This window comes from Podarcis bocagei (genome assembly GCF_964188305.1).
Source record: "Podarcis bocagei genome assembly, chromosome: 12".
Taxonomy (NCBI): Eukaryota; Metazoa; Chordata; class Lepidosauria; order Squamata; family Lacertidae; genus Podarcis; species Podarcis bocagei.
The window spans coordinates 48,042,427-48,068,454 of NC_138137.1; the positions used below are offsets into that span (position 1 = coordinate 48,042,427).

Consider the following 26,028-nt stretch of genomic DNA (forward strand, 5'->3'; position numbering starts at 1 on the left):
CCTGAATTTGCTGCTATGTGATTGAATCCCACCTGAAAATAGCAATAGGCTGGAAGCCCCCTTCCACTACTTTCTCCCAGGAGTAAGAACAGTCCCTTCCTGTTTGAGATTAATGCAAGCAACTAGCTGCCACAGACACAACTTCATGACAACAGGGCTCAGGAGTCTAAAGGAAGGAAGCTGCTGGTAAGGCTGTATAGGGCAGCCAGCAAGAAAGGCCATGAAAATTAATTACATTGCCAAATAATGCACAGCAAATCTCTTTCGCTCTTTTGTAACAATTTTTCCTCTGCGTGTTTCATTTTCGGCCATTTGGGCGTATGTTTTATCCGATAATAAGATATTCAGCTTTATTGCAATTACAATTTCCATTTTTCTTCCCTGTTTTATAGTCATTGATTACTTCCAAATTACACCTGTGATCAAAGCAGAGATCAAAGAGGTGTTAGGTTCTGTATCAATAAATTAAAGTAAAAAATAATAATACAAAAACATCACTATTAATACAGAAGATCCAGGTAGGCTACTTTTAGAGGCTGCAGATATAATATGAGGCTGGTTCTGCCTGCTGTTTATAGAAAGCTTTTTATTAAAGGATTTTCACCTTGTTGTGCGAAATGTTTCATTTCCATCCAAACATTTGGGGAACCGACTGTTTCTCTGTATGCTTTATCTCTTTGTTCTTCTTCACATTATAGCGCTGTATCTGATATATCCTGCAGTATTACAATCAATGTGGAGATGCAAAAATTGCTTGATTTTTTCCACCCCTCTTGTTCTCTTCTTCCCCTTTGTGCATTCTTTCATTATTCTCCTTGTGAGTGTCACAGTCCCCCCCTTTTCTGTACAGCAAGGCAGCTCTCACTTTTAAAAACCTGCTACTGGAAAATGCATTTGCCTTCCATCCATGCTACTCCTTCATCAAACCTGTCATCCACATTCACTTTCATCTTTGCATCTTACCTCAGGTGCTATCCTGAATACATAATATGTCTCTGCAACATGGGCGGGGCAGCTTGAAAATGGCACTACTGTCAGGAATAGGTAAGGAGCCATGTGAGGATGGATGGCCCAGGGGCACAGCTCTTTATCTAGTCCCTATAAACAGGCCATTCAAGCAGATTCCGTTGGCCAGCCATGTAAGAAGGGACTCACAGAGCCAATTTGGAAAGAATGGGAAACCCTGGGCTCCTCCTGTGTGTTCCTGCATTGACCTTGCATGCTCTTCTCGCCATTCTGGGGTCATCTGGAGTACATTGTCAGCAGTATGCTGATGGCACACAGCTCTGCTTCTTCTTTACAGGTGTGGCAGTGGATGCGCTGGACTTGTCTTGCCTTGGTAGTGGACCGGGGCAAGATGGCTTGAGCATATAATGTCAATCGTGGCCCGACTGCACTGGCTGCAAGTTAGTTTCCAGGCCCAAATCTAAGTGCTGGTTTTTGATCAATAAAGCCTTAAATGAGTCAGTCCTCAAGGACTGCCTGATCTGGATCCTGCAGTCATCATCCCGAGGCCCTTCTTTGCGTAACTCCTCGGTGAGAGGTCCAGAGGGTGGCAACATAAGATAGGGCCTTTTCAGTGGTGGCTCCCCATTTGTGGAATGTTCTCCCCAGGGAGGCTCACCTGGAACCTTTGCTACATTTACGCTCCAGACAGAAACATTCCTCTTCTCCCAGGCCTTTGGCTAATTATACTACCTATGGTCTTTTGAACGCTTTATGTGGGGGTTATTGTTCTTAGTATATTAGTTTTACTGGCTCTTTCATGATATCATTGTCGGAACCATGGGATGGAAAGCCAGCTGGCTTGGCCCTATCCAGATTGTCTCCCTTCTCAGCCTTGCCGCTGCGGAGATCCATCAGCCATCCACCTCTGACGTGTGTCCGTGACTCATGCTGCCGTGCATGCAAGAGCACACATTACTCAGCAGAGTAAACACACAACAGATCAGGCTCGAGGCGTGGGTACTATACTAAACTACGCATTTATTATACATAAATCAGGACAAAGAAAAACATGGCCTCTCTCCTTGTCGTTCTTCTCAGAGAAGAGAAGAAGAAGAAGAGTTTGGATTTGATATCCCGCCTTTCACTCCCCTTCAGGAGTCTCAAAGCGGCTAACATTCTCCTTTCCCTTCCTCCCCCACAACAAACACTCTGTGAGGTGAGTGGGGCTGAGAGACTTCAAAGAAGTGTGACTGGCCCAAGGTCACCCAGCAGCTGCATGTGGAGGAGCGGAGACGCAAACCCGGTTCCCCAGATTACGTGACTCTTAACCACTACACCACAAAACAAAAGCAATACATGTTCCGCTCATGGGACTCCAGCAATCTGTGCTGGAATGTAAACAGACATGTGACATGTAACAGTCCCACATATCTGCAGCAAGGGTGGAAAGGAATTCCCATCAATCATGTACAAGTGTTTGCTCTGCTTTTGAGCAGGGTGGGGCCAGCTCAGATCTTACTTTTCGTTCTTTAAGTTCTTTCATTTTGACTGTTTTTTTATTTTTAAGAACCACTCTTCTAGCAAGAGTTACTCAGTTCATGGTATTTCACTCTTTGTACCTTTTTTTTCTTTCAAAAAACACAAGCTAAGGAAATTTGCAGAATTTGTTCTATTCATGCTGTTAATGGGAAAGAATAAAGAGCTATTCAGGATATTTATTGCTGGAAATTCTGGCTTCTGAGATTTCACCAAACACTGTGCACGCTCTTTCAAATACTTTTGCAGTTCCATGTACCCAAATACCTCCTTGCTAAAAATTAAAGCAGAGAAAGACTGACACTCCATCCGATGCAATCACTGCCTAAGAACAGCCCTGCCTAAGATGCAAGGAAGATGCCCTTTTAAGGATCCTTATATGTGTGCCTATTTTCCTGTTTGGTGAGCAGCTAGACAAGATGAAAATGGATCGCCCTCAAGTATAACATGAAAATAATAATGATCTGCTTTGCTGGTGATGGGATGAAGGAGGTTTTTTTTTTTTTTTAAATTCCCTTGTCCATTTAAAAAGAGCTCTAGAACTTTTTGCTTGGCCATAGTAGATGATCACAATATTAGCAGTCTAATTTAACTGGCTGGAGATCTTCTTCTGAGGCATTGCATTTTGAGGTATGTGCTCTCAGGCTTGCTTCATGTATGTTTCAGCAAACAGCAGAAAACTAGTGTTGTCCTGGGATCTGTGTCCAAGAGGGAGACTATGACAGGCACTGTGGTGCATTTTATGTGACATGTGTTACTAGCATAGCTTTGGCTATTATTTTAGGTTTTCTGCAGAATATGAGAAATGCTTTTCAAATCTGCAGTGGAGTTGGGGTCATGAATCATTGAAAGAGGCTCATTCTACCAGACATACAGTTGGTTGGAAGTCAAGATATTTGAGAAGGCATTTTCTATGGCAATAGAAAATGCCTTCTCAAATATCTTGACTTCCAACCAACCTTTCCCCAGACCTCTTTAATACACTTTAGGCTCTATTTTAAGACCGTGCAGTTTTAGCAGGCCTTTACCCTATTTGCCTCCTTTATTTATTTATTTGGTCTGCTTGTTTTACCTGCTGTTTTCTACTGTGCTTTTTCTCATGCTTCTACTGCCTTAATATTTGTTTGTTTTCTGAATTTTTAAATTTTTTTTTATTTAGGTAATTTAAAAATTTTAGTAGCTGTGAGCTACCCACTGTTGTTTACTTGCAAAAGCAGAGAAAGCATGTGATTCAATTCCTAACTGCATCAAAAGCAATGAAGTCAGTCTGCAGGTGAAGAAGTTTCGAATCACATGTAGTAAAATAATGCAACTTAAATTAATACATATTTGCAACACTAGATGGTAGGAAAGGATCAGTAAGATTGCCCTGGAAGATATCCTTTGCAGTAAAAGTAATTAATATAGGATCTACTTTAAATATGTGTGCAGGAAATCTTGAACTTAAGCAATACTCAAATATTATATTCAGTTTAAGATGGCACAGAGAAATAACCTCAAACCATGTTCCAGCACAGTAGAAGATACAGACACTACATCTTCCATGTGCATTTCTTTCTTATGGAACTTTATGGAAGATATGTTAAATCTTTTCATTCAAAAAGGCTTGTGGCTGTTACAGTAAAGGTAAAGGGACCCCTGACCATTAGATCCAGTCTCAGACAACTCTGGGATTGTGGCGCTCATCTCGCTTTATTGGCCGAGGGAGCTGGCGTACAGCTTCTGGGTCATGTGGCCAGCATGACTAAGCCGCTTCTGGCGAACCAGAGCAGCACATGGAAACACCATTTACCTTCCCACTGGAGCAGTACCTATTTATCTACTTGCCCTTTGACGTGCTTTCAAACTGATAGGTTGACAGGAGCAGGGACTGAGCAATGGGAGCTCACCCTGTTGCGGGGATTCGAACTGCCAGCCTTCTGATCGGCAAGCCCTAGGCTCTGTGGTTTAGACCACAGTGCCACCCGCGTCCCTTACAGGCTGTTACAGTGGATCTTATTAAATCTACTGATTTCTATTATAGAACGTATATTTAAGTTCTAGGGTGTCTAGTGGCTGGGGGACCCAGTCAGATGGGCAGGATACAAATAATAAAATTATTATTAATTATTATTATTTACTTATTTAAATCATTTCGGTGTGCAGGCTGTGCATCCACCTGTTCGTAAATTGACAACAGTAGTTTGCCTGATAATTTTCAATACAAGAGCTGGAAAAGGAACTAACAGCCAATCACTTCCACTGATTATTCTGAGTATTTATTCTTGTTGAACTTTCAAATACTGGACTACAAAGCGTTTCCTTCTTTTGTGCAAATCGACGTTTAGTAGACTAAATTACTGTGAGGTTTGCTTAACTGCCACCCAGCTCCATGTTTGCTGTGCATTTTATCACAAGGATCATCAGGAATCCAATTTTGTGAGTAAGCGAGCAAGTCAATATATTCCATAAAGCAGAAGATACTGAACTCAAGTAAGAGACAGATAGAAAGTAAGCAGCAATCGATCTCAATAGCTGGTTTGTTGTTATGTGCACTTATGGATTTGTGTTTTGTTCCTCTGATTGTATCTGCTGTTTTAAATTCAAAGCATTATCACGCCGCAATTTACATTCTTACTATAACCATTGGTAAATAAAATGTGTGTTGTTGTTTTTCAACTCAAAGTAAAGTAATGGTTATATTAGAGCCTTAGAGATACAAACCCTAAAGGATATAATTAGACTAGTTGATCAAATGTCTCCTCAAACATCCTCAGAACAATTGTGTTGCTGGAAGAGCCTTATCTTCATGTCACATTTTCAAGTACTTCCCCAAGAAATTCAGTGTTTTATCTGTGGCCAAAAAGTTGTATTTACCATGCTGAGGCAAACAACAACTTTTTGTTACAGATAGGTAGCCGTGTTGGTCTGCCATAGTCAAAATAAAAAAATTCCTTCCAGTAGCACCTTAAAGACCAACTAAGTTAGTTCTTGGTATGAGCTTTCGTGTGCATGTGTATCTGAAGAAGTGGTATGAGCTTTCGTGTGCATGTGTATCTGAAGAAGTGTGCATGCACACGAAAGCTCATACCAAGAACTAACTTAGTTGGTCTTTAAGGTGCTACTGGAAGGAATTTTTTTATAATAACTTTTTGGTTGCCCTAATAGGACAGATGCTAGTTCTCATCCTATTCAGGTTTCAAACCTGAAATGAAAAACTGATGTGATGAAGCTATTGTGCGAATAACTGGTTCTGAGTAAGGCTTCCATTGTGATTTCTTAAGTGTATCTGTCAACTCCTTGCCAGTCTTAGATAGCAGAAGGTGTGGAACTGGGTAAGAAGGAGAACGTAGGAGTTATTATGGGATGATGAATGATAAGAACCGGAGGATATTCATAGTTATGTTATTTCAGTCTAAATATGTCTAGATTCTCAAAATATGTCACTCTTGGAGAGAGAGAAACACTTTCTAGACTGTGCAAACTATTCCGGAATCTCATGCATTCCACTCCTATGACTCACCATATCTTTGTCTCATCTCTGTTCACAATCCCTCCACCCAAAATATTAACCTCTCATGACATTCAGGCCACATGAAATTCCTTCATGGTGGTAGACATAGCAGAAACTCTTGGTCATTGTTATCTTGCTCTATTTTCTGCCCTTATTCCCTACAGCTGTATTCCCACCAGTGACCTCTGTCCTCTAACCTCACCCTGACCAACAGCCCACTCTCTTAAATTAGCATCTCTGGTCTCCTTTGTTGCCCATTATGGTTGGAATTCACTCCTAGAACACTTTTGTGATTCCACTCTTCTTTAAAATACTCTTCCTTTAAAATTGTTCTTCAGTTCATTTTGGCTGAACCACTTATAGGCTGCATTGATATGCATGCTAAACCATGGTCTAGCACTAAATACATGAGATGCAATGGGTCTGGGGGTTGCAGGCTCCCTGCTTCCCTTCTGCAGTACTCACTGAAGAATGGTTTGGCATGCATAGCCATATGTTGCCTTTGTGGCAAGGATGCTAATGAAGAAGCCTTTGAATCTGCCCTTGAAGAAGGTGACGATTGCTTCAACTTTGCTGCTTTTATGGATTTGTGAATGAAGGTATGGTAGCAGCACAGCAGCATAATAAATAAATAAAAATACTGACATTGAATCAAGTTCTTTTTTAAAAAAAATCTATCTGGCTTTTATTTCAGATAGAATTGCATTGCATCTATCAAGCAGTTTTGTCATTTTGTTGCTCAAATATGAACATTGTATATTTGTGGCTATTTTTAATACAATTAGGGGGAAGGGGTCAATGAAAGCTACTCATTACTGACCACCACCATGGCTAATAATCTTACTAGGATCATAGGCTGTTATAAAAAACCAACTCAAGATGGTAGCAACCATCTGTTGTACTTTGTTAACCATGACTTTATGTTGTTGTTGTTGTTTAGTCGTTTAGTCGTGTCCGACTCTTCATGACCCCATGGACCAGAGCACGCCAGGCACTTTATGCTTTAATGCACTTTATGCATTAATGCATTTGACTTTATGCTTTAATGCATTTGTTGTTAAAAGAGCTCAGTGGCTGAGGGGAGGGATGAAGGTAAAGGTAAAGGTACCCCTGACTGTTAGGTCCAGTCATGGACGACTCTGGGGTTACAGCGCTCATCTCGCTCTATAGGCCGAGGGAGCCGGCATTTGTCCACAGACAGCTTCCGGGTCATGTGGCCAGCATGACTAAGCCGCTTCTGGTGAACCAGAGCAGCACACAGAAACACCATTTACTTTCCCGCCGGAGCGGTACCTATTTATCTACTTGCACTTTGACGTGCTTTTGAACTGCTAGGTGGACAGAAGCTGGGGCCGAGATAAATAAAGTGAGGCAGAAAGGAATATGTTGAGAATGTGGCTGGAGGTTATGGATAAAGTTTTCTTAAAGAATCATTAAAATCTATTTCTCATGGATAAGGGGGGTAGATACAAAACCACCCCATTTTAAGGCCTGCATAATTAGAAGGAACTGTGCTAACAGATGAAGGTGGGGCACGGAGTATTGATTTATACCACCAATGTTGCCTTAACAGAGACATGATCAATCACTGATCAGTGTCGGATAGCAGCCTAAATGAGGGGGTGGGGTGGTAATTGTGTCTAATATACAAAGGACAGACCATGTTTCAGCCTATATGAACAATTTTAATTTGTTGGAAGCTGTCCAGAGTGGCTGGGGTAACCCGGTCAGATGGGCGGCATATAAATTACTATTAATTTATATATAAGTGAAATCTGCAAATAATCTCCCCCTTGCATTATTTACAGATTTTGCACTGTATGTGCTGCATCTCTTCAGTGATGCTCCCAAAAAATTATTTTGGTGCATTATGGACCATTTCCAGTCAATTTCAGCCCTCTTGAGCCCAAGTTGTTGGATAAAAAGTGCCCCATGGTAGATATTATATATTTTTGACTAGTTTTGAATAATTAAAGTGTCTGGGTTCTTTTGTTTGTGTTTTTGGTGAATTCTACTCATTACTGATGGTCAAACATGGCTGATAATTTTATTGGGGTTGTAGGCTATCCAAAAAAAAAAAAAAGGCTACCTCATTTATCCATCCCAGATGGTAATGACTATCCCTTCTGGCCCATAGACTAAAAACTATATCTAAATGAACAGCCTAACAGTGGTATTGGGGCCAAAGGTGAAATAGTTCAGTTGGTGTATGTTAAAATTCCGGTTGAAAAACTTAGTGCCTTGTAATTGTTTATGTCCTACTGCTTAAAAATGGCTTTTGTTCTCTTAATATATACACCAGTCTTTCAACCAATGTTATTGTAATTCTTTCCCTGTCCTTCATCTTACATTCCTGATTCAATTTGAATTTTCCTCTTGTCCTCCTGCCCTCTCTAGAACCCTCTCAATATTGCGTTATCAGCATGACAATCTGATGCCTCAGGTTGCTTGCGCCAGATTCTATAGCTGCATAAATAGGATTGCGGATAGCAATATCACATGCATGGTAAAATGATATAATAACTTGAAGGAGGTCTTTTCAAAGCGTCTTTGCACTACTGAAGAGATGGCTATTGCTGCTGAATCAAAAGCTGGAATTCACATAGCTCCGGGGCACAATTGCTTTATTTGAGCAAAATTGGCGTGCTTATTGTTACAAGAATCAATAGAAGTAGAAGAAGGGGAAGAAATGGGGAAGAGAGAGAGAGAGAGATAAGATGTGTGTTTGTGTGTATTTGTTTGTAGCAGTAGGAAGGAAAGGAGATGCATTCTTTGAATATTTATTACATCTTTTGTGTTGCTGCACAGTCCCAACAGGTGGAGTCTAAGAGTCGCATTGGCAGTGGCATTCTAATTCTCCAAGGGCATGGTCCACAATGATCTGTTCTCACCTTTGCCTTCCAGTGGAGCTTGTGGGGTGGCTGATTATAAGCTCTGTAGAGAGGTGGCCTTTACCATAAACCAGAAGAATAAAATTACGGTAGCCCGAATAATGTATTACCACTACCCTTGTCTCTTATGCACGGAAAATGGAGTGCAAGCAAAAGCGAACATGACCAAAGGAACCTCGGAGGTGCCCTACACCTACAGTGGTAGTCTTTGATTTCTGAAAATGAAATCCAATATGCATTTATATTTGGCGAGTATCTTTTGTCTTCAGTCATGTACTGTGGGCCTGAGGGCATTTTTGCTTGTGATGAGGGGTGCATATACACACCCCTATGTATTTACAGTATATACACAAATGTTGCTAATCAGGGGTGTGAAAGAAGAGAGACATTCTCAAATAAACATGCTAGCAACTTTATGCAGTATTTGTATTACAGGAAAAAGATACTTATGTACCATGTGTGTTGCCCTGTAAATTTCAGGGATCATTATAGTCACATTTCCCAGGTTCACCCAATAGTTCTTCAATGATGGGCATAGATATAAATCTCATAGATTTTTCTAGACAGGACATTGTATTTCTGATGGCCGGTTTGAGCTATTGGATTATGTGGCTACAGCTTTCTGTTTCTTGTACAAACTTCATGTGCTTACTAAGTATTATACAAAGAGATTGTGACAATTTTCTTTTTTGACTGTTGTGGAAAGTATACCTCAATTCTTGTCGTGTATTGATAATTTGGAGGGCTAACACAATCTTAAGTGCTTTGATTATTAGTTGAAGACTGCAGCCAGGGTGTAAGATGGTACTGGTTCTGGTACATCCTCATTAAATATAAGAACATTTTAATTTTATAAAACATATTAAATTGGGTAGGTATCGTGTTCCTCGTTTAAGAAAAACGAAGTTGAAAGGAAAAAGTGTCGACAAAGGCTTCAGATTTAATTACAGTCAACTCAATATTTACACACAGCTTCTACCTACTGAAGGAAAGTACTGATTCACTTAAAGGTAAAGGTACCCTTGATCATTAGGTCCAGTCGTGACCGACTCTGGGGTTGCAGTGCTCATCTCGCTTTATTGGCCGAGGGAGCCGGCGTACAGCTTCTGGATCATGTGGCCAGCATGACTAAGCCGCTTCTGCCAAACCAGAGCAGTGCTGGGAAATGCTGTTTACCTTCCCGCCGGAGCAGTACCTATTTATCTACTTGCACTTTGACGTGCTTTCGAACTACTAGGTTGGCAGGAGCAGGGACCGGACAACGGGAGCTCACCCTGTTGCGGGGATTCAAACCGCCGACCTTCTGATCGGCAAGTCCTAGGCTCTGTGGTTTAACCCACAGTACCACCCGCGTCCCACTGATTCACTTAGTGCATAGCTAAACTATGGAATTTGATCCCACAAGAGGAAGTAAGGTGGTTTTCAAAGGGGGTTAGACAAAATCATGGAGGATAAAGGCTGCTAGTCATTATGGATATGTTGTACCTCCACTCTATTCAGAGGTAGAACGGCTCTGAATAATAGTTTCTGGAAACCACTGGAGGAGAGAGTGCTGTTATGCTCAGTGCCTGCCTGCAGGCTTCCTCTAGATATCTGTTTGGCTGTTGTGAAAACAGGATGCTGGACTAGATGGGCTGTTGGCCTGATCCAGCAGGCTCCTTTTATGTTCTTTCTGCACATACATTATGAGCCTTGCATGTTCAAACCTTTAACTAAGAGGTGGACCTTCTCAGTTAAAATGGAATGTGACTCAGAGGAAAGGCTGTGTACAGTCATACCTCGGGTTAAAGTCATTTCAGGTTGAGCGCTTTCAGGTTGCACTCTGCGGCGACCCGAAAGTAATGAAATGCATTACTTCCAGGTTTCGCCACTCGCGCATGCGCAGAAGCGGCAAATCGCGACTCGCCCATGCGCAGACGAGACGTGCAGACGCGGGTTGCTTTCTGCTCTGGATGCGGACAGTGCTGTGGAACAGATCCCGTTCACATCCAGAGGTACCACTGTAATATGTCCAGCTTGTCACAAACAATTGTAGCAGAGAAATTTTTTGATCCTATTTCCTGTCTGCAAGGTTAACTGCAATGCCAGTCAGCCTGTTGTCTTCAGCTGAGGACAATGTTTAAACTATATTTTGTGACATAAGTTGTACTAATCTTTGCTGCCTTAAACGTATGGGTTCCAGGACAATTATGCAACTGAAACCTTGTAGTGTTGTATCTTGCAATCAGTCGTCCACTTTCCAAAATTCAGCAAGACGAAACAAAATGGCCACTTATTAATTTGTGAAACTTGCCCTTTTAAAATGATAGATAAGAAAAGGCAGGATTAAAAGTACAATCCTCTGCCGTAAAGATTTTCTTTTCTTTTTTGAATTTTTGATCCTTTTATTTCTAACACTAAAGACGTAAAAAAAACAACAACAACAACCCACCCCATTAAAACAAACCCTATCTGATTGTGTTTAGTGAGAGAAAAGAGAACATACCGGATACGTTTCAAAATTCCATCTCATTGACAGCACTTCATCCCGGCAGTTCAAATGCTTTTGTGTATGTTGCAGTGAAACGGGCCGAGGGCGGGGGACCTTACTATACAGTGCTTGAGGCTGAGGTTGTAAAATACGATGTTTTTGTCAGGTCACTGCCAGTTTAATTGGACAGAACTGCCTCACATCTTTCTCCAGGAGTTGAACTTTTCAAGCAGAATGATGGTTAGTGACACTGGAACATAGTTTGCAGCTTGATGAAAGAAATCCCACAACACAACCCCCGACAACAAGAGAACTTAACAGGCATTACTTTAATCAGGATGCAGCATTTAACCAGTTCATCGCCAGAAGAAGAAAAAATGGGCTGAAGAACAAATGCATATGTATTTGTTTAAAAGAAACTAATTACATTTGCCCTAAAGATTGGCAATCTGATAGTGGCTGGATGTTTTAATATTTTCCTATTTGAACAATAAGATAAGTTTGTGTGACCCTCTCTAAGCTTGCATGCTTTCCTTTGCATAAATCCTAATATATCTACAGTACTTACGTTTTTTTCCTTAAGCTCCTTCTTTTTACCTCCCATTCCCCCCTTTCTCTGTTCATCCATGTTAGCATCTTATGAAATCATTTCCTTTCTTTCTGCCAGTTGCCTGCCTAACCCAAATGCCCTCTTACTTTCCTCAGTTTCTCCTCTCTCTTTTTCTCTCTGGTGATGATGATGATGATGATAATGGCCACTTTACCGGGCTGAAAAACTGAGCGGCAGTTGCAGCCTGCCATGGTGCCTCCAGAATGCCTCGCTGCTCCGCACCATTTTCTGGCCATTGCCGCGCCCCCTCGTCTGCCGCAGAGGCTCACTGGTTCCTGCCTGGCCCTTCAATTCAAACAAGCCTATCTACAGTGGCTTGGGGCTGCAGCTTGGGGAGCAGACCTGGAGGAAGCAGGCTTCACTCAGGTCCGCTCTCCAACCATTTATCCCGGCCGGTGCTACACTCAGCAGTCTTGATGACATTCATATGTTTCGTCCTTTTCTCTCCATGCTCCTGATCATATTCATCTTCCCCATTTCCCCCTCTCGCTGCCCTGTGAATGCATCTGTGGCTACCATTTTTTTCTGCCTCTCATACTTATTTATGTCCAGCCAGGCAAGTTTTTCCCCTTTCTGTACTATCTGTTTTTTCTTTCTCCCCTTATCTTTACGTTTTATCACAATTCTATTCATCCTTATTTCCTTTGCCCTGCTCACATTTTGCCCATTATGATTTTTCTTTTTGATTCCTGCATACTCCATTTTTCTTTTCCTCTCAGCTACTTGACCCTATCCTTGGAGTTTCTTATTTGAACTAATGAGTCCCATGCAGCCAATCAAGTCCAACAGAAATGAAAGGAGCTTGTGCAGCAGAGGCCAAAGCACCGTGGCAGAGCAGAGATTTTGCATGCAAAAAGGTCAGGCCTGGCCCTACCATTAGGCAGAGTGTGGGAGCCACCTTAGGCAACGTGAAAGGGGAGTATAAATTGTTAGCTATTGAATTTGCAATTATTGTGTTTTACTAGGGTTGGGTGTTGTTGTTTTTTGCCACAGGTGCTAAAATCACTCAGCAGACCTTTGGTTCTTTGCACCTTGGGGATGGGCATCGCTGTCCCACCTTAGGCAGCAGAATGGCATGGGTGGGTTGACCCAGTAGAAGGTTCTGTGTTAACTCTCTAGCAACTACTGGCAGAGCTTCAAAATACTTCTGTCTAAAACCTTGGACCAATGGACCAGCTAGATGGGCTCAGCACAAGGCACAGTACTAAGTGGTACTTATTGGCCCAACCCAATCTAAAGTAGAGCTAAAAACCGTTATTATGGTGTGATTTCAAACCCGATTTTGGCCAATATATTGAAATATCGCACAGTGCTAAAACAGACAATAAAATTTGTGCTGTTACCATGAAAAACTGACAAAAAATTAGTTGGGGGGAAGGCAAGGGATGGGGCCATAGACCCGCTGGCTGTGTTCTGTGGACCCCCAGGGGTCCCTGGACCCCTAATTTGGAACCACTGTCCTAAAGTATATAATTTGCTACATTGACTGTTCAGACACAGGAAATAAAACACACAGGGGGAGGAAGAATTCAGGTTGTTTTGAACGTTTTGAAACCGATGATGATAAAAACCCAAAACAATCTTTGGTAGGAAAAAAAATACAATAATTGCATTGGAGAAAAACTGGTGGAAATTTGCACTTTCTCTTGACCTCTTTTTAGAAGGGCTTTGATAGGGAACATTTAGAACTCAAATTCTGCCTTGTGTCCTCTTGGCCATGAATTTGTCAATAATCAAACCAGACTTTGTCACAAATGTCTTACATAATATTGATAAATAGATTTTTCTGGTGGTTATTCGCATAGCTGTGGTTTTGGGCAGCAAAATTACAACCTGGGATATTTTTTCAGTGGATTTGTTCTACTGAGACAATCATTTCAGTTCTTGAACACGCATTGGAAGTGGGGAAACTAGCTGTGCCAAAGGGTACTCATATTTTGTGGCTGTGAGAAATGAGGTAAAATGTCTAAGGATACTGAGCTCAAAGTATCATTTGTATGAAAACATCAGCATGGTAGAAAACATTTTCTTCAGTTTGAGCAGGAACAATAGAAAATACAGCTTTTTGGAAATCATTATCAGTTGAAACCACCTTGAACAAATAATAATAGAAATGTGTGCATTGTAAACACATAAAATTCAATCCTATGATAGATCCTACTCATCATTAACATTGACTGTCCATCAGCACGAAAGCACATCAAACAGAGGATAACTAATTCTGCAGGTGCCGAATGCTTGCCAAGGTTAACTCTTACAGAGAGACAAGTTAATAAGGTCTCTCCCAGAGCTCTGCTAGAGTGCGGTAGCTACTTGGTATTGAAGAAAAACACAAAAAGCTTATGTCAGCTCTTGTGTGTTGTCAGTCACTACAAAAAAAGTCAATACTTGGACAGAAAGGCAGCCTTCGGACATGATGTTTGCTCCCCCCCCCCCAGCATTGGAAAATAACATAAAGTGATGTTCCAGCAAAGCTATCCACTAATTTGTGGTGGTTGCTCAGACATGTTATTTTTTGCCTGTAATGTAATAGCTGTTTGCCACCAGAATGTTTCTGCACACACAGAATTCACAAAGCTATTCCTTGAGATGCAATAACTCTTACAAGGTTTAAAAAGGCATAGCTTCCCATCTACACCCCAGCAGAAAACATGGAAGACGTATGCTAATATTTTCATTTGCTCCCTAACATATTCTAAATATCATTGCCTCAAAACAGTGGCAGACCTTGGTGTCTCAAATTTTAGTGGTGTCCTGTGTTATGCCAAAATCCAGTACATAGAATCATAGAATCATAGAATCATAGAGTTGGAAGAGACCACAAGGGCCATCGAGTCCAACCCCCTGCCAAGCAGGAAACACCATCAGAGCACTCCCGACATATGGTTGTCAAGCCTCTGCTTAAAGACCTCCAAAGTAGGAGACTCCACCACACTCCTTGGCAGCAAATTCCACTGTCAAACAGCTCTTACTGTCAGGAAGTTCTTCCTAATGTTTAGGTGGAATCTTCTTTCTTGTAGTTTGGATCCATTGCTCCGTGTCCGCTTCTCTGGAGCAGCAGAAAACAACTTTTCTCCCTCCTCTATGTGACATCCTTTTATATATTTGAACATGTCTATCATATCACCCCTTAACCTCCTCTTCTCCAGGCTAAACATGCCCAGCTCCCTTAGCCGTTCCTCATAAGGCATCGTTTCCAGGCCTTTGACCATTTTGGTTGCCCTCCTCTGGACACCTTCCAGTTTGTCAGTGTCCTTTCTTGTACTGTGGTGCCCAGAACTGGACACAGTACTCCAGGTGAGGTCTGACCAGAGCAGAATACAGTGGCACTATTACTTCCCTTGATCTAGATGCTATACTCCTATTGATGCAGCCCAGAATTGCATTGGCTTTTTTAGCTGCCGCGTCACACTGTTGGCTCATGTCAAGTTTGTGGTCAACCAAGACTCCTAGATCCTTTTCACATGTACTGCTCTCAAGCCAGGTTTCCCCCGTCTTGTATTTGTGCCTCTCATTTTTTTTGCCCAAGTGCAATACTTTACATTTCTCCCTGTTAAAATTCATCTTGTTTGTTTTTGCCCAGTTCTCTAATCTGTCAAGGTCATTTTGAAGTGTGAACCTGTCCTCTGGGGTGTTAGCCACCCCTCCCAATTTGGTGTCATCTGCAAATTTGATCAGGATGCCCTTGAGTCCATCATCCAAGTCGTTGATAAAGATGTTGAATAAGACCGGGCCCAAGACAGAACCCTGTGGCACCCCACTAGTCACTCTTCTCCAGGATGAAGAGGAACCATTGATGAGCACCCTTTGGGTTCGGTCAGTCAGCCAGTTACAAATCCACTGAGTGGTAGCATAGTCAAGACCGCATTTTACCAGCTTCTTTACAAGAATATCATGGGGCACCTTGTCAAATGCCTTGCTGAAATCAAGGTAGGCTACATCCACTGCGTTCCCTTCATCTACCAGGCTTGTAATTCTGTCAAAAAACGAGATCTGGTTAGTCTGACATGACTTATTTTTCAGAAATCCATGCTGACTATTGGTGATCACAGCATTCCTTTCTAGGTGCTCACAGACTGTTTGCTTAATGATCTGCTCCAGAATCTTCCCTGGTATTGATGTCCTACTGACTGGGCGGTAATTATTTGGGTCCTCTCTTTTCCCCTTTTTGAAAATAGGGACAACATTTGCCCTCCTCCAGTCTGCCGGGACTTCGCCTGTTCTCCAGGAATTCTCAAAGATGACTGCCAGTGGTTCTGAGATCACATCTGCCAGTTCTTTTAATACTCTTGGATGCAGTTCATCTGGCCCTGGAGACTTGAATACATCTAAACTAGCCAAGTATTCTTGTATTATCTCCTTAGTTATTCTGGGCTGTGTTTCCTTTGCTGAATCATTTGCTCCAAATTCTTCAGATCGGGCATTGTTTTCTTTATCGGAGAAGACTGAGGCAAAGAATGCATTGAGGAGTTCAGCCCTTTCTGTGTCCCCTGTTTGCATTTCACCATCTTCTCCTCTGAGTGACCCCACTGTTTCTTTGTTCTTCCTTTTGCTACGAACATACCCATAAAAACCTTTTTTGTTGCTTTTAACCTCTCTAGCAAGCCTGAGTTCATTCTGTGCTTTAGCTTTTCTGACTTTGTGTCTACACGTGCTGGCTATTTGTTTGAATTCCTCTTTGGTGGTTTCCCCCCTTTTCCATTTTTTGTACACATCCTTTTTTAATCTTAACTCAGTTAAAAGTTCTTTAGATAGCCACCCTGGCTTCTTTAGGCACCTTCCATGTATCCGTCTCATTGGTATTGCCTGACGTTGTGCTTTTACTATCTCCCTCTTAACAAACTCCCAGCCATCATGAACTCCCTTTCCTTTTAGTATTACTGTCCATGGGATCTCACCCAGCACTTCCCTAAGTTTTATGAAGTCGGCTTTCTTAAAGTCAAGAAATTGAGTCCTAGTATGCTTGGCTGCTCCTTTCCGCTGTATAGTAAACTTCAGAAGAGCATGATCACTCGCGCCTAATGATCCTTCCACTTCTACCCCACTAACCAGGTCATCAACATTGGTTAGGACCAGATCTAAAATGGCTGTTCCTCTTGTTGCTTCTCCCACTTTCTGGACAATGTCTGCAAGGCCAGTGAGAAATCTGTTTGACCTTATGCTCTTGGCTGAGTTTGACATCCAACAAATATCCGGGTAATTGAAGTCCCCCATTACTACTATCTCCCTTCCTTTTGCATGCTTGGCCATCTGTTCCAGGAAGGCATCATCTATGTCCTCCGTTTGGCTTGGGGATCTATAGTAAACTCCCACAATGAGGTCACTGTTATTCTTCTCTCCCTTAATTTTGACCCAGATGCTCTCACTTTGGCTTTGAGGTTCTAAATCTTGGATCTCTTCACAGGTATACACATCCCTGACATATAACACCACTCCTCCTTTCTTGTCTGGTCTGTTTCTCTGAAATAGATTGTATCCCTCCATTATTACATTCCAATCGTGGGACTTATCCCACCAGGTTTCAGTGATGCCTATTGTGTCATATTTAGTTTGCTGTACCAAGAGCTCAAGCTCATCTTGTACACACACACCCCGCCCACCTTTTAGCTTCCTTTGGGCATTATGGCTGTGGCATCTGCGGCAGATTCTCAGAAGTGCCGCAATCGGTACAACTGAACTGGTCGCGCTCCCCTGGATCTGCCTTTGCTCAAAACACGAAATGTTTTTCAGCCTGTTGGCTTCCTTCCAGACCTCCTTCCAGACCCCCACTTGCCTTTGGGGGAGGGACCTCTTTATTAGCCTTTTCCTTGCCACAATATAGTGTCACCAGGGGTGCCAACTTGAATAAAATATTTGGGGGGTGCATGTAAGCCCTACCCCACATAATTAATCACATGACACACCATTTGAATGGAAATCCTGATCAACTTTGGGAGGGCCTGGTCCCCTCAAATATTTTATTGGTGGGGGGCAAAGGGACCGGCCCCTTTTAGAGTTGGTAAAAGCAAGTGGGAGCACTCCTCTGCGTGTCATCCTCTGCATGCTTTACATGCCGAGGAGCAGCATGGAGGGAGTCCGGGAGGGGGGTCTGCATTGGATTGAGCGAGAAAGGGAAAAGCAGGGGGGGGTAGGTAGAAACAGGGAGGGGAGCTTTGCTGGGTGGCATAGAAGCCCATAGGGGACATGAAAGGAAAGGTGGCTCTGGTCAACCTCTAGCCCATTGTTTCCAGTTGCAAGAATGTCCCCATTTTCATTTGAGGAATGTTGGAGGGAATGAAATGTTTGAGCATCAAACCTTCTTAGGCCTCTATACTACAAGGGCGACTATTACTTTGCATTCATGTTCAAGCAAGGGGCATTCCCCACCTGCCTTCAAATGTATAAGAAACAGAAGTCATATTTACTTGTCTAGGCACCATAAAATTTTAGTCAAGTGTTTTTTAGAGAGATTCTTTAAATCCTGTTTTGCTGCTCCCAGTTTAGATATTTTAAGATATCTTGAGTCACAAACATAAATAAATGTATAAATAAGTTAGTTCTTCAACTTTCTGGGTACTCCCCCCCAAACCCCTCTTCTCTACTCCCTTCTTGTCTAACGATTGTCCCCTGAATGTACCACTAATTTGTCTATGGCATCAAAGTCCTTCTTGCAGAGTGTGAGAACGATGTTAAACAATGTACACAAAGTCTTCCACTGAAGAGGCGTGGATTCCCATACCTAGCTACAATTTTGGGAATGTTTTGTAGTGGGGAAAATAATGCTATTCTTTAAAAATATGAATTTTGAGTTTTGACATTGATTAATGTACCATCTCTCACTTCCTATATCTCATGAGGGATGAAGTGTTATTACTTGATAACCAGTCCAACGATATACACCACTCACAGCAAAGCTAAATTACGCACGAGGGAAAGGAATGATTAGCAATACACCCCCGTTTACACTTCACAGAATGTTCTGGATCCCAGAATACTACTTCTTTCAGCTCATTTACATGGCAGAGACTGATAGCTGTAGGTTTCTGAAAGCTGCAAATGAGCTTTCCCCCACACTAATAGTTTTTACTTGCCATAGATTATGCTTCCAAGGCCTAAAGATGCTTGCTGCATCCATCAATACAGCTTAATGAGAGTTCACATAATTCGCCTTGAGGGGACATTGTTTGTAAGGTACAAGTGCATGCCTGAAGTCCATAATTTATACATATTTAAGTTGTATGCACATATTTTCAGAACAATCTTAGACCTATGCCAAGCCGTGTCCAGCGCTAATACTGCTTGTATGAGGGAGCAGGTGACACTGTGGTTGAAACCAATTGGAAGGTCGGTGATCTAAATCTGCGCAACGGGGTGAGCTCCTGTTGTTCTGTCCCAGCTTCTGTCAACCTAGCAGTTCGAAAGCACACTAGTGCAAGTAGATAAATAGGTACCACTGCAAGCGGAAGGTAAATGGCATTTCCATGCGCTCTGGCACTCGTCACAGTGTCCCGTTGCGCCAGAAGTGGTTTAGTCATGCTGGCCACATGACCCAAAAGGCTGTCTGCGGATAAACACTGGCTCCCTTGGCCTGAAGCAAGATGAGTGCCACACCCCATAGTGTCCTTTGACTGGACTTAACCGTTCAGGGGTCCTTTACCTTTACCGCTTCTATGCTGGCAGAATGCCCACTACATCCATTGAGTACCCAGATGAGGAGTGAGGGGACAAAAGAAAATACAGTTGTTGTTGTTGTTGTTATTATTATTATTATTATTATTATTATTATTATTATTATTTGTACCTCACTCATCAGACTCGGTTGCAATAATGGCAGAAAAACCAGCTATACCCCCAGAAACCTTGAGTACACTGCCAGTGACAACCAATGAAGGGCTGTGCTGGCAACCCTGCCCACATAGAGGGAGCCAGTGAAGTTATAATCATGAAAGCAACCCCCTCCCAGTATAAAAGAGGATGTCACACACACACCATCAGCCCTAGTGGCAAAGCATCCATCCAGGCACCAGTTAGAATTGCCGTATGTTCCTATCAATAATTTAGCCTAACACGAAACGGGGAGGAGGGAGAAGGTACAACAAACACAAATTCTGCCAAATCCTAAATTTCCCCCTTCACCACTGTAACCCCACTATAGCATTACCCCCATTAAAGTCATAGGATGAGGAGGAAGTGAGTCAAGTTCTCCAAGGATTTGACAGTTCCGCACTTGCTTTCCTTCACAATGTCCTTTGCTATTAAGGCATGAACCAGAACAAGCCTCAAACGTAATATGAATTTAGAACAAACTTTGAGCACATCCCCCTTTTCTAAATATAGTAGTACCATCAGTGTTGAAGCCAAACCGCTGCTCCATCTTAACTAATGAAGAATGTAGGCCAACACGAACACTGACAGATGATGACTAAATGCCAATTCAGACTTGCAGCCCCAGGTGCAGGTTACCAAGAATTGCTTCCACATGGTGGCACCTCCATATGGGACCCATAATGTTTAAAAGCTGCTTACCAAGTGAATTGTTTCAAATGCACAGAACCATTAGTCATCAGGAGTCTGATACGGCACTGAATGTTGCTGATGTTTAGCCAGACCTCTGCTTCGTTGAGGAAATAATGTGCAAGTGAAATTAGAGAGATGTGGAAAAAGATTAAACCAATCCACAATTATTCCAGCTAGCCATCCTGTTTTCTTACCCCAAGGGCTTGCGCACACTTGCACGTTCCCATGCCTGGGAAGCATGGCTCCAAGTGGTTTCCCACTTGTCCCGTGCTTTTTGGGCGGGGGTCCAAGCAGTTTTGCCCTTGCCCTGCTGCTTTGCCCGGGAAAACCACCTTTTCAACGATAAATCGGAGGTAACGTCAATCTAGAGAAAAGCCGATTGACATTTGCTCCGATTCAGCAGAAGAGATTGGTTTTCCCTGGGGAAAAGTGGCAAGGAAAAGGGCAAGTCTGCATGAGCCCTAAGAGATTAAAAAGCCTCCTTGATAGCTGGAAATAAGAAGAGGTGCTTTGAGCAGCAACTCCAAATTGTTTCTCAGGTAACTTTGTTGAGTTCAGGGCTATCACTAGGCTCATCCACAATTCATTTGCCCTGCAGCTAGAAAGCTTGGGTCCAAGAGGTTTTCCACTTGTCCCATGTGTGCTAGGCATGGGTCCAAGCAGTTTTCTGTTTGCCTTCCATTTTCTGTGGAAAAACCAATTCTTTACTGCTGAATCAGAGCAAACATCCATCCATGGAAAACCTGATGGATGTTTGCTCCGGATCAGCAGTAAAGAGCAGACTTTCCTGGGGGAGAGTAATGGGACAAGCAGAAGTGTGGACAAGCCCAGGGTCAGAGAGAGACCCCATCAGCTATAGAAAAGCCTCTCCCCACAGACCAGAGCCATTTCCAATCAGCATCACCTCCATCTTGTTTGGATTAGTGCTTGACCACAGCTTCCAAACACTGGTTCAGAACAGAAATAGCTGTTCCTGGATACTTTAGTATCTTTGGACAGACCTGGGTGTCACCAGCATCCATACCATTACATTTAAGGAATTCTGTACACTGAGAGACTTGCCAAGGATAGCACCATCTTGTTGTAAAGACCTTTTTGTTTGGGCTTCCTTTTGGCAGATTGGGTAAAGTGATGGGGAGGAATAGGACTATATCCTTTAACGTTTTAAATGGTAAAACACCCCTGCTGAACTAATGAATCTTGCACTAGATGCTCAATCAATTTAATTGATTGATTGCCTGTTTTTATGTTATTTGTATACAGTGGTAGTTTTATGATGTTAGCTGCCCTGAGCCGGGCTCCGGCTGGGGAGGGCGGGGTACAATTATTATTATTATTATTATTATTATTATTATTATTATTATTATTATTATTATTATTATATCTGGCACTGCTTTGGTCACAGAAAAGCTTCAGTGGGCAAGTAGAGTTCCGTGTTCACTTAAAACGAGTAGACTGTTCTCTTTTCACACAAGAACTCTGTCTGTTGGAGCACACACTGAGATCTGATTCGGGAACATTGCTAGTGGCGTTTGATATCACCTGGGAACTCAAACCCAAACTCTGAAAAGTTGTCATCACAGTAAGCCACTTGTTATCACCGTTGAGACCAAGGATGGCAGCCAGCAGCTGAAATGCTGAAGAGAAACCAGATTGTTAGCTTAGAGGACACGATTCCATGACAAATGGCATATTCGCAGCTGTTCAGGATTCCAGCCAGTAGCTCATACCTCTCACCTGCCCACAATTAGGGAAGACTAATTAAGTTGCGAATGTTCTGCTCCATTATTGGGGCTGCAAATGCAGCAGTAAAGTGGGCTGGGGGAGAGAGAGATGGGAATTGTCATGGCATTTGTTAGGAGAAATCAGTCTAAAATGTCATGGAGGGCCCTTTTAGCAAGGCTTCCGGCTTAGAGTCTCTAAGCCTTGAATTTAGACACTATACGAGAAATACCCCTGTAATGATTATGGCTCCATTGAGTCTGTGCAGCGACAGAGGTCTGGTACTGCTGTGCTTTCCATTTGCTGTTCATCTGAACTGTTTTTACTATATGCTGTAAAGAATTCAGTTAAATCACATTCCTAAAAGTGCCCACACTTCTCTTTCTCTCTCTTTTTAAAAAAAAGTAATTTCTTTACATTATAACCCTAATTCTTTACATTATTGAACTTCTGCAGAATAATAAATAGCCAAGAAAATTCTCTTTTAGATCTTGGCTGAAAGGCTAGCCTTTTGTTTAGCCAAAGCTTCATCTTTCTTGCAAAGCCTGCACCTTCATTTTTCAGGAGGACAAAATGCATCGCCATAGGAAGAAATCTGAATCCTGTTTAAGCCTGAAAGCTTACCAAATGGAATAACCCACCCCCACCCCCCACTTTTAAAAGAGGAAAGGAAAGCCATTCATGAGCTGTATAAAATGTAATTTTGATTGAAAGCTCACTAAAAGCTATATAGGTCATGAAGACAATCAGTCTTTTATTCTTTAAAATAATTCACATTACAGCCCTGTGTATTACCACCCTTATCAAAGAAAAGCCTTTAGATTTGTGTTGGCAGATAATTACAAATTGATTTTTTTTGGACCTCTCATTTTGGGAATAGCTCTGAAAATCTTTACTCTCCCCCCACTCATTCCCTCCCCAATCCTCCACCCTCAGTAAAAGCCTCTTATGATTTTCCTTCTGCATCCTACTGAAAAACTACGATTACTGCGAACTGTTCAGGTGGGCTAAGCCAGAAGGCTACATAAAAGAGCTGCATAGTACAAAGGCCACAATGGAAACTAAGCATACAAAGCCAAAGAAAGATGCTGCTGGAATAGCCTGTTTTCCAGAGCTATATTTGTCTACTGCGTGATGCTTCAATACCAAAGCATACCGCAAAGTAGGAACTATTAATAATTATTCTCAAGACATTTAAACGTAATCAATATACGGTCGCGGGTTTTTCTCTGGCCAGGATCGAGTTAACTCTGAAACTTTTTGCAAGAACCCAAAGGGAGATTAGATTAGTTTTTCTCAAGCTGCTCCCCCAGCCACAAGGCAGACTTTATGAGATGTTGCATGGGTAGTAGTAGTAGTTGTTGTTTTAGAAAGTATCAGACATATACTTGGTGAGTGCAAGTCCTCTATTATAAGCGCAGGGTGTGTTTTGACCCTGTTTTTTGTCTGCAGTAATGATTTGCCAGGGACGCGGGTGGCGCTGTGGGTTAAACCACAGAGCCTAGGACTTGCCGATCAGAAGTTCGGCGGTTCGAATCCCCGCGACGGGGTGAGCTCCCGTTGCTCGGTCCCTGCTCCTGCCAACCTAGCAGTTCAAAAGCGCGTCAACATTGCGACCCCAGGGACTTTGGAACCACCTAAAATATCCCACTCTCCTGCCAACCTAGCAGTTCGAAAGCACGTCAAAGTGCAAGTAGATAAATAGGTACCGCTCTGGCGGGAAGGTAAACGGCGTTTCCATGCTCTGCTCTGGTTTGCCAGAAGTGGCTTAGTCATGCTGGCCACATGACCTGGAAGCTGTACGCCGGCTCCCTCAGCCAGTAAAGCGAGTTGAGCGCCGCAACCCCAATGTTGGTCACAACTGGACCTAATGGTCAGGGGTCCCTTTACCTTAATGATTTGCCAGGATGGTAGACTAGTTAGAGACCAAGGACCTATCCACGCTTCCCACTGCTTTCCCCTGGGGAAAACAGCTCTTTAGCATTCAGTCACAACATTGATGTTTGAGCTGATTTAGAGCTAAAGAGGGGGTTTTCCATGAGCTGTGCCTTTTAGGCATGGGGCAAACAGCAGTGTGGATGAACCCTAAGACACAGGCCATATATTAGGCGAGTCAACCTATTCTAATCTCATCTGAGGGGTCTATTGTCCTGCAAATCCACAAAGCATACAGCCTGAGGGAAACGTGTGTTGGCTTTAGGCAACTGACTTTGTTTTGTTTTCATGCTTTTTACAACCTCAACCTTGGGAGGCAGCGGAATCACAGAAGAGCCTGTCTGGAAATGCCAGCATCACTAGTTGCAGACATGGGGTCTGAACCTCTGTGTGAAAAGTTTCTTGAGCTACAGACTCCTGAACCAGGACCACCAGCAGCAACACCCCCCCAAGAATGGGTCCTCTGATGTTCCCCCTACACCAGGGCCTTCATGCTCTCCAGTGTCTGCTCACCACCACAACCTACCAACCTCAACAACTACTGGGAAAAGCAAAAAATGCAATTTGAGGCCATTCGGCAGCTGAAAACTGCATGATTCAAGCTAGACCTCCACTTTTAAAATAAAAAAAACCCTTTTTCTTTGCTGGAGAGACAGGACTTTTTCAGCCATCAGATTCTCTTAGGGACATCTGAGCTGAGTCTTTGGACTTTGTCTGAGTAACTTTGTGTTTTCTTGGGGAATAATCACATCCTGCCCTACCTTCAGACTGGCTCTAGGTGATCTACTTCCTTCTTATTGTGTTGTACTTTGCTGCCTTCCCTCAATCTTACGCACGTCCTAGTGGTGCAGCAATAAAACTGCTAGCACGCTTGCAAAGCTAAGCAGGGTCCGGTATGGTTTCAAATTGGATGGGGAACCACCTGTTGGACTAAATAACTCTCAGGGTCCCTTCCAACTCTAGAATTCTATGATTCTATGATATCTCCTGTAAACAGCTGCATAAACTTATTAAGGAAAGCTCTGGCTAGTTAATGGCAGAATGGTGGTTGAGGGTTAGGCTGCAGACCAGAAGTCTAACCCATTAAGACTCTTCACTTCTCTGTGTGAATGTTGTTTCAAATGGCTCCCATGTAGTCAGTATATGTGGCACCATAAGGCCAGAGATGGCCTGTTGGTATGATATTCACAAGAGTTTGAGGGGCACAACAAATTCTATGGTACATTCCAACTCTGTGTTCTTTCCAAGCTTCGTCTCCTGCAAGTTTTAAAATTACTCCTACAATGATTCCCCCCCTAAACAATATAAAATTGTGCAAGGAGAAATAAGCTTGATCATGGACCTCCATAGAAACTGTCACTCAAAAATTACATTCATTCCTTTCCCCAACATCATTCATGCCTCCTTTCTGTTTATTTTCTACATTTCATCTCCCTTCTCTCCTGGTTTTCTGTGACCCGTTTTCAATGCTAATTTTTTCTCATTCATTTCAGATAATGAAAAATTTTCAGAGCCTGACTTACAAAGAAAATGTGCAGGGAAGCCCTTGATATGTCCAGTTATATGCATAAAAGTAACATGAATGACACTAAAATTGGCTCTGAAGATCTCATTTGAAAATGCATTGGAAGTGTGTGCAAGTTGATAGGCATATTTTGCTAGTTTATTTTGCTTTAACTATACCTGTTCTTTTGTTATCAATGTTTCTACTTATCTGTTGGATAAAGTTCTTCATGCTATTCCCAGACTGAGGGCACATTTGTAATTACAGAGGGAGAATGCTGAAGGAAAACAGTAAACCTTCTCTACCCCAATTGTTTTATTAAGTGATGATGGAAACGAACTGCTGTCTCACGACATGTTCCAAATATAGGTAGATTTACAGACAATTTTGTCTCCTGAATTGTTGCCTTAAGCTCATGATGCT

General features: G+C 42.4%; 1 protein-coding gene across 1 annotated transcript in view; it reads left to right on the forward strand.

Moving 5' to 3' along the window:
* The window catches only part of PTPRN2 (protein tyrosine phosphatase receptor type N2), a 630,954-nt gene that overhangs the window by 116,082 nt on the left and 488,844 nt on the right, over positions 1-26,028 (forward strand). The window lies entirely within an intron of this gene.